The sequence below is a fragment of the Callospermophilus lateralis genome, chromosome 9 (assembly GCF_048772815.1).
Source record: "Callospermophilus lateralis isolate mCalLat2 chromosome 9, mCalLat2.hap1, whole genome shotgun sequence".
In the NCBI taxonomy this organism is placed as follows: Eukaryota; Metazoa; Chordata; class Mammalia; order Rodentia; family Sciuridae; genus Callospermophilus; species Callospermophilus lateralis.
The window spans coordinates 42,457,632-42,464,640 of NC_135313.1; the positions used below are offsets into that span (position 1 = coordinate 42,457,632).

A 7,009-nucleotide genomic window follows, 5' to 3' on the forward strand; every position below is an offset into this window, starting at 1 on the left:
GACAAACAGCTTGATGGTTGGACACCATCCCACTTTAACCTCACATCATAATGACTTCTGAGGACAAGTCCCACTGCTTTTCAGCCTGGCCTGAAAATCTGACCACATCCCCCACGAAAAAGACAGATCCTCAGCAGTAGCTGGTACAGCTCTTTTCCATTACCACTTAGTGGGCAGGAAACATTTTTTCCCCCAGAATAAGTTCCTAATTTGCCTTCTAAGGTTAATAGGTTTTCCAACTTGGTTCATCTTAAAGTGAAAGGCCAAAGTGGCAGTTTAATGGTAGACCCTCTGGCTTGCCAGAGGCAGCACTGGGCCATTGCCCAGCCCTGTCTGCAACCAGACTACTAAAACTGCAAGTCTCCTAAGTTATCCCCACAGTAATTCTAACCCTCAGTCAGCCTCTGGGATCCTTCCACCAGTGTCCCATAGGCACCATCCATGAATGCCAGCAAATGTCAGACTCCTCCCAAAACAGTTTTACTTGGAATACTCCATTCAAAGAGCACCCAGTGTTCAATCCCCATGGCTCCCTCCAGAGGTCAGTCAATCGTTTTGGATTCTTGATTCCAATCTAGGTACAGGTCACTTAACAAATACCTGACATATTACATTTAATACCACCTCCCCCTCTTAAAAAAAATCCCATTCATCATAATACAAAGTGTTCTCTTTCTTATTCTAGATGGTCCACACAGGGAAAGTGAAAGCATAGACCATTTGAAAGCCATGTCTCCCTGATTCAAAATTCAAATGGTATGTGTTGTGTGTTTAAGATCTACTATAAACGAGTTCTTCAATTTAGTGCTACATAATCTGATCCATTTGTTTTTAGCAATGTCTAATTCTTTGGTGGTCCCGTCCCCAAAAACATTCTTAGAAAACTGTTATAAACTATAATGTATTATCAAGGGAGAAAATTATTTTGTCAACATTTGTCTTCTACCCATCCCAGCTAATATCCACTAGCTATACACACAGACCCAGACATAAATACATACAAACCATCAGAGCAATTTTTTTCAGTCTTTTTTTTAAAGCTTTCTTTCATTGTTAACTAAGATTTGCTTTCAGCAAACTAACAGTGGGAGTGCCTAGAACTGAAGGAAACACACAACTTGTTGCAACAACAAATGCTCGGCCGCAGCCTGAACAAAGCGCTACAAATGGGCTCTAGAAACCCACAGGGCCCTTGGACAAAACGCTGTGTTTGTAATTAACTCTCCAACGCACTCTCATCACCCCCTCCCCAAGCCTCTTCCCGGCCCCAGCACCCTCCAGGGCTCCAGTTCCCAGTCTGGTTTCCATTCCAGCCCCGCCCCCTTCCCCTTCCCTCTCTGGGACTGTGAATCAATCCCATCCTGGGCAGGAAACGAGACCCAGGGCAGCCCCCTCCGCTGTGGCGGAACAAAGGAGAACGCAGCTGCACGCGAAGGGAGTCCCTTCGGGTCCTGGGTACCTTCTCCCCCGCTGCCGCCGCCAGGGCACACCGCACCTGAACCCCCTGCCCAGAACGCCCCATTGTTCTTCTTTCCAAAGGAAGCCCCATCGCGTCTTTCCAAAGAAGCTGAGGCCAGGAAACAGCTGTGGGCCGGAGGGAATGAGGGTAGATTGGGAGGAAACTGGGTTCCACTTTGCCCACAGGTACGAAAAGAACGGGGCGGAGTATGAGCAACTTAGTTTACAAGCCCACCTCTCCCGCCGCCCCCGAAGCCACTGCCGATCACGACCCCGCTCTGCGACCTCCAGCCGCCAAGGTTCTGGCCGCAGAGCCCCAAGGAGCTGCAGAACCCCCTGACCCGCGCCCACGGGCTGCAGGAGGGCCACGGGGACCGTGGGCACAAAGGCGCAGGGGCTAGCTAGGTCGAGCGGGAAGGGCAGGGGAGAGGGAAAGCGCTCGCACTACCTCGCCGGGCGCTAGCTCGCCAGGCGCCACTCCGCCTCCAGTCGTCCTAGCTCTTCGGAGGTGCTCTGGGACGCGGACCCAGCCCAAGGTTGCGGGGCTCCAGCCGCCGCAGCTCTGCCGAGGATGTCCCGAGCGCTGCTGCCGATCGTCTGCGCGCCCACGCTCCCGCACCGCCTCCGCGCCGCGCTCCTGTGTGCGCTTGGCTGCAGAGTGCTGGGCTGCGGCGGAGGCGCCAGCCACTCCCCTCTCCCAGCGGCGGAGGGGCCGGCCGAGGGGCGGGGGCGGCGACCTCGCAGCCTGGGATTCGCCCCTCCGCGCGCAGGCAGGACCAGAGCCACCACCGCCCCCTGGCCGACTCACCTCTGGCCGCGAGGGCAGGCTGCACAGCGCCCCCCGGTGAGCGCGCGCTGCCTCGCCGAACTGCGGCCCGACCCCTGCCCCGGGCGAGCCTAGGTGGGACGCTGAGTGGAAAAGGCAGCAGAGGCGTCTGCCTGGCCCCAGAGGACGGCCCCTGCCTTTTTTACCCTGTCTACTCGCAGACTCACCAACATCCTATGAGAAATAGGGCGTTTGACAGCTAGAAGCCAACCTGGGGCAAACTCAGGCAGAATGGGAATGCTGTGTTTTTATTCCTCTCCTAGACAAAAAAGTTTGGATGCCCAAGAAAATATTAATTTGCCTGAAAAAAAGAGTGCTAAGCGACCCTATATGCCTTCACTTACAAAGCTCTTATTATCTATTAACCTTGCTTAATCCCGCAAAGATTATAAAGATCCTGATCAATTCTCTGAGTTGCAAATAAATGATCATTTAAACAAAATCGCATACATGTTGGAATATAGTGTATTCAGTGGCATGCAGCCAATATAGTACTCTAATTGGCATTGGGTAACTATCAATGATGGGATATATCATTTCGGCACACTAGAAGGGACCAGAAAATCAGAATCCCCAATTTCTCATTCCAGCTGCCCTCTTGCTATAGGGTAGCATTTAGAACAAGCCACTCGACCCAGGTTCTGGTTTCCTCATCCGGGAGGAGGGAAGGGTGCTCATCCAAACTTACTCACTGGGTGAGGTGACGAGTACTTGGCTGAGGTGTTAAAAGCACTGTAGACACAGTAATTATTACTCATGAGTCTAACTACTTTATCCTATAATGAGATAAATTGCCATAAATGGGGCCAGGTTTAAGTGGACTGACCTATATCTGGAAACTGTCACTAAAATGAGGTGAACCAAAGAATTCAGACCATATATAGTAACTGTTCCCACAGGCATGAGAACCACAGACCCTGGGATTTATCAAATGCCACCAGTAGGTAGAGTCTGGAAAGGTGGAACCTCCTCAGATTGTATTTGCTTGGAACTATACCATCACTGATGTCACCATCAGCAACAGGTCACATCTGCACTCGGCACCGTAATGGCCTAAGCTAACACATTCTGAGTATCAGGCACTACTTTTGTTTAATCCTCACCTATGAGGTAAACCACTTCAGTGTTTTTGTCTCACAGATCAGGAAAGGCAATGAGAGGTCTTCCAGCTGATAAGTGACTATGGTGTTTTGAAGATAGGTCCTCGAATATCTGACACTTCTCTTATTAAAGAGTGGTGTCTAAATGTCCTCCTCTTGAAGATGACTTGGACTTTGTGACTTGATTCTAACAAATAGGATGCCGCAGAAGTGTTACTATGTACTTCTTGAAACCTAGATCATTAAAGGACGCACATCTTTTACCTAGTTTGTATTCATTCATATTCACATTCTCTCTCTCTCTCTCTCTCTCTCTCTCTCTCTCTCTCTCAACACTCACCCTGGGAGCACAGCTGCCTGCACTGTAAGAAAGCTCTAGCCACACAGAGAGCCATATAAATATGTTCAGGCTGATGGTGCCTGATGAGGACTCAACCTACAGCCTGTACTAACCATCTCACCTGTTGGTTAGAGAGCCTTTGAGATGACTCTAGCCCCAATCACTGACTGACCACACAGTATGAGAGACCTAGAGAGAAGAAGCCAGCTCAGCCAACTCATTACCCAGAAATATGAGTGATCACAATAATAATAGAAGGTTATCACTGGGGTGGTTGTTACGTAGCAGTGGACACTTGGGACAGTGGCAGTCTCCAGTACCAGCTATCAAGCACACTGCCCCAGGCCCTGAAAACCTAACATAATGAAGACCCTGGAGATCCCAGCCTTCACAACAGACACACAGACATGCTACCTGGTAACACATATAGATTCTTGTCTCCATTTTGCCTGTCTCAGATTTTTGGTTCCAAGGAGACTGTTAAAGCAGTTTGGCAGTAATGGAACCTCTGATCTCTACTGGTCAATGCACCTTTTCAGAAACAGCAGATAGACAAATGGCAGGTTCATGAATACAAAATATAAACAAATAGCTTAAGGAGTGGGGGATTTCTATAACATTTTGATCTTGGAAATTGGCCGGGTTTTGGAAAAGAAATATGTGCTTAGTAGGACAATGGAAAGAGCCACAGGTTAGAAGCCCCTGCCTTAAGGAAAAAATGAGGAACTTTAGGTCAGAATAGTTCTGTTTCTGGAAAGACCTGGCATAGCAGGGAAAACTGAGGCTTTCTCCCTATTTTTCAGCAAGTTCAAAGAAGAAAATAATAGTAACTGTTGAACATAGCATAATAAACATAGAAAACTAACCAAGAAGCTATTAGAAAGACAAAAATGTTTCTAGAGCAAGCCTTGATTCTCTTTTTAAAAATACCGTTAACCTAGTTTTCATAAATCTCGAAATCCAAACTTCTGAAGACATACCATGAAGTTTTAACATACCTTTACCTTCCTGGCTGTTCTTTTCAAAAGTCAATCAATCAACAACTTCTAAATTTAAGGAAAGCAGATTAAAGTTGTTCTAACAATTGTCAGGAGCAGATAAATCCATCAACTACATTTGTTTTTTTTTCTTTTTCCTTTCTCCTCAGTTTTTTTGGAAGAAATACACTGTATGAAGAAGCAGAAAGACTATTATTAAGGGTTTAGGGTGTAAAACATAAATTATCAAATTACAGGAACAAAAGAATATAAGAAGTATACTTATGAAAATATGCAATGATCTAAATTAAACCACCAAAATGTTGCTATTCTTGTAAAAAAAATACAGAAATAGCAATATTACAGGAAAAGAATCACTACTAAGCATGTAGGATTATTTTTTCTTCATTGTTTTTACCTGAGTTCTTTAAAAACAAAACAAAACAAAAAAAAAAATGTTTTTAAGAGTTCAACACTGGGGAAAAGACCACGGAGAGAACCTGTGACCTGCTTCTGCCTCATTTTGATGTTAGAAAACCTAATAGTGCACTAGAAGTCATGATGATTTTCTCATTGTTCCTGTCTGCAGCTAGTTCTACAGTTTGGGCCTGAACACTCACACTCTCTCCTTCAGTATTTTACATCTAGCTCTTAATTTCTGGTTTTTCTACATTTTCTTTCCTTCTCTGCCCACCCCAAATGCGTAGTTTTCATCCACTTTACTTGTCCTTTGAAACCAAACTCAGGGCCTACTCGTTCACAACCATAATCCTGAACTGGACCTTGATGTCTTTACTATGGTAACTTCTTGATGCTGCATCTCCAACTATCTAGAAGGCTTCCAGATTAAATCAATCAGTTTGAAAGCATTAGCCCGAAAAGTAAGAATAATCTTATTCACATTCCAGGCAAACCCCCTCACCACCCAAAACATAGACTATCTTGCTAAGAGAACATTCCTAAGGCTCTGCATGTATTTAAATTATCCCATGTAACCCTCACAACACCCCAGTAAGGTAGGTTGTCATTATTATCCCCTTTTAGAGATAATAAAACTGAGGCTGAAAAAGTCAAGTTACTTGCCTGAGGTTATATACTTAGTAGAAAGCAGGATGTGAATCCAGTCAGTCCAGCCTCACAATGCAGCTCTTTGGTTTGTTTCCTTTCACCTCAGTAAGCATTCTGTGAGCTCTTTTTCTCTTTGTCCCCTAAAGTATTATCTTATTTCTGTAGTATTTATCTCTTTGTTTGGAATAGTCTTCCAGAGTAAGCACTGAATTAGGAATTCTTAGTTTCATGCAGATATATATATATATATATATATATATATATATATATATATATATATATGTATATATATATATATATATTTTATATATTTAAAGAGTGCTTTGAAACTAAGTGTTAATGTTTAAAATATTATTTGAAATTCAAATCAGGTTTTTAAAAAAATTTTTTAGTTGTATATGGACACAATACCTTTATTTTGTTTATTTATTTTTATGTGGTACTGAGGATCAAACCCAGTGCCTCATACATGCTAGGCGAGTGCTCTACCACTGAGCCACAAACCCCAGCCCAAATTAGGTTTTTTTTTTTTTAGATATCTTTCTGTAGTATTGTCAGCCCCCAGGTTTCAGCAATAACTCTTACTTTTACTCTCAACATAACTCTTATTCTAAGTACTTTTAAAAAAATCATAGATAAATGACAACAGGAATATTAGAGGGTAAAAAGAGTGATGGAGGGGTAGGGTTGTGGCTCAGTGGTGAAGCGCTTGCCTAGCAAATGTGAGACTCTGGGTTCAATCCTCAGCATCACATAAAAATAAATAAATAAAATAAAGGTATTGTGTCCATCTGCAATGAAAACATAAATAAATAAATAGATAAATAAATGATTCTTAAAAAGACTGATGGAATTTCTCCCATGTAGAAAAATTCATAAAGATTTTGATGATAAAAAGGGGAGCTGGTCATGCTGGTGCACACCTGTAATCCCAGTGAGACAGGAGAATCATAAGTTCAAGCCAGCCTCAACAACTTAGCAAGACCCTTTCTCAAAATAAAATAATAAAAAGGACTGGGGATGTAGCTCAATGGTAAATTACCCCTGGGTTCAATTCCCAGTACCAAAAATAACAGAGAAAGAGAAAGGAATTCAAAGAGCTTACAGGTTTTCTTATAGGTCTCAATTATTTCAAAATCAAAAACAACAATTCTTTATTTTAAAAAATGTAATTGAGCATTAAAATTGGGTAGTGAAACTCAAAATCTAATTTTTTTTTTCTCCACAAAATACATTTGTC

General features: G+C 43.5%; 1 protein-coding gene across 3 annotated transcripts in view; it reads right to left on the reverse strand.

The window, feature by feature from the left end:
* Myo1b (myosin IB) overlaps positions 1 to 2,116 on the reverse strand; it is a 174,532-nt gene extending 172,416 nt beyond the window's left edge. For 2 of the 3 annotated variants that reach the window (XM_076866621.2, XM_076866620.2), the window contains exon 1: positions 1,907 to 2,116. The gene's annotated coding sequence lies outside the window, so the exon portion shown is untranslated. The remainder of the gene's footprint in view (positions 1 to 1,906) is intronic. The other variant, XM_076866619.2, reaches the window with a different exon arrangement.
* Positions 2,117 to 7,009: the final 4,893 nt, after the last annotated feature.